The sequence below is a fragment of the Bos indicus x Bos taurus genome, chromosome 4, assembly GCF_003369695.1.
Source record: "Bos indicus x Bos taurus breed Angus x Brahman F1 hybrid chromosome 4, Bos_hybrid_MaternalHap_v2.0, whole genome shotgun sequence".
NCBI lineage: Eukaryota > Metazoa > Chordata > Mammalia > Artiodactyla > Bovidae > Bos > Bos indicus x Bos taurus.
Genome location: NC_040079.1, coordinates 48,416,637 through 48,419,055, shown reverse-complemented (window position 1 = coordinate 48,419,055; position 2,419 = coordinate 48,416,637).

Below are 2,419 nucleotides of genomic sequence, written 5' to 3'. Positions count from 1 at the left end.
AGACTTTTGGACTATGTGGGAGAAGGTGAGGGTGGGATGATTTGAGAGAATAGCATTGAAACATGTATGTTACCATATGTAAAATAGTTGACCAGTGCAAGTTTGATGCATGAAGCAGGGCACTCAAAGCCAGTGCTGTTGAACACTCCAGAAGGATGGATGGGAGAGGTGGGGAGAGAAGTGCAAGGGGGGTTCAAGATAGGGGGACACATGTGCACCCATGGCTGATTCATGTTGATGTATGGCAGAAACCACCACAATATTGTAAAGTAATTATCCTCCAATTAAAATAAATAAATTTTAAAAAATACAGAAAAAGATTTCTTTCACTCATTTAGTGGTACACGGTCATTATTTAGCTATTAACACATTGCACTGATGATAGTTTGGTAGCACAAGTACTTACCACATAAAAAAGGAACAGAAAGCATCTACTCAGCCTCACTAAGTGTAAATCCACTTCCCTATTGGGAAAGAATAGCATTAAGAGTAAATGAAACACTTAAAAAATATAACATATCACTTATCTACAGCAGCACATTTAAAAGTATTATTCTAGTTTTTTTTTCTCATTGTTGGTTAACTTTAGCTTTCTTAGAGAACTTGATGGATGCAGAGATACACTCCCCAGATATACTCTTAAGGAAAGACTTGTTGACCCAGCTTACGTATGAAAGATTTTTCTGCAGGACAGCTGGCAGAAGAAAGCCTCCAGCTGTTAGCCCTCTCGGGATGAAGTCAGCTGCAGAAAGCCCAAAGATGTGCCCCAAGCCCTTCACAGATTGGTCCACCTTAAACGACTCGTGGAGCAGGAACATGTAAAGGCCCAGCCACTTCAGCCCATGTAACAAGTCTGAGAGGCCATTTTAACTCCAGACACACTGCGGGGTCATTTGAAGCTGTTATTCAGGCCTGCATCCTACCTGGATTTCTCCCCCTGCTAAGTCCGGCTACCTTGGCCTTCCTTTCACATGTGTTCATCCAAGTGTACCTGCTGAACTGAGCACACAGAACTACCTCAGAGTCCACCTTTAGAAAACCCACCAGGTAACACAGGAAAGGCTTGTCCGACTCTTTGTGACCCCACGTACTCATCCATGGAATTCTCTAGGCCAGAATACTGGAGTGGGTAGCCTTTCCCTTCTCCAGGGATCTTCCCAACCCAGGGATCGAACCCATATCTCCCACATTGCAGGAGGATTCTTTACCAGCTGAGCCACAAGGGAATCCATGTAATGTGATAGTATGATACAAAGGAAGAACTTAGAATCAAAAGCTCTAGTTTATATTTCTGAATTCACTACTTTTGAATTGGGTAACCTTGGGTATATTATTCAGTAGATGAGAACTTTCCTCATCTGCAAAGTGGTGTAATAGCACTACCTTACAGGATCTTTTAAGGACTATGAATTAAATGTGTAGAATGCCTGGTACAAGTGTTTGCTCAGGAAGAGATTATTATGCATTAGAGAGTTTTATGACTGCTATTATTTTCACAACAGTTGTAGATGAGCAAATGGCCACTTGCTAAATATCTTTAGTGCATAATTATGAGCTAAGAATACTCTTAATTAGATTATCTTTCCTTTCAAAGAAGACCAAGTTTCCATTGTATCTACTATTGTCAAACATTTATCTGGAAGTTCTAGCCAGTGAGGTAGGAAAAGAAAGAAAAGAGATCTGATATTAACATAAGAGAGAGACAAAGTGATCACTATTTACAGAAGATGAAATTGTCTCTCTAAATGACCAAAGACAATCAACTAAAACAGCAGAGAGAAATAAAAGGAAAGACTTGAAAGACAGTCCCGAAATGCAATTGCTTTTCCATAGGCATAATAACAAACTAGAAAATTTAAAAAGAGCATTTCCTATTTGTTAGCAACAAAAATATGCCATATCAGAAACTAAAATGTAAGATCATACTAATTTAAATATGCAGTACTGGAGAAAGAATAGGTAGCTAGAATAATGGAACAAAGAGTCATGAAACAGATCCATGTATGTACGGAAATTTGGGAAGGCAAAAGATATTACTTATAATAATGGACATAATTTGAAAAAATGGTGAACTGGCAAAACATTTAAAAAATACCTTCCAAAAATAAATTCCAGATGAATTGAAGATTTAAATCTAAAAGATAAACCATACAAGGAATGAAAAGAAAGTACATCATTACACCAAGACAGAAACTGTATCAAAAGACTTAAAATTGTGACTGCATGACATTATTTGGAGAAAAAGATGCCATAAAATAAGTTGAAAATCAAATGATAAATTTAGAAACAAAATTGAAAGCCATGACAAAGTCTTTCATATATATAATGACTCATATATAAAGTCCTCATATATAAAGACTATACAAAAATCAGTATGAATATAAATAATCAGATCTAGTTTCAATTAATAAATGACAAA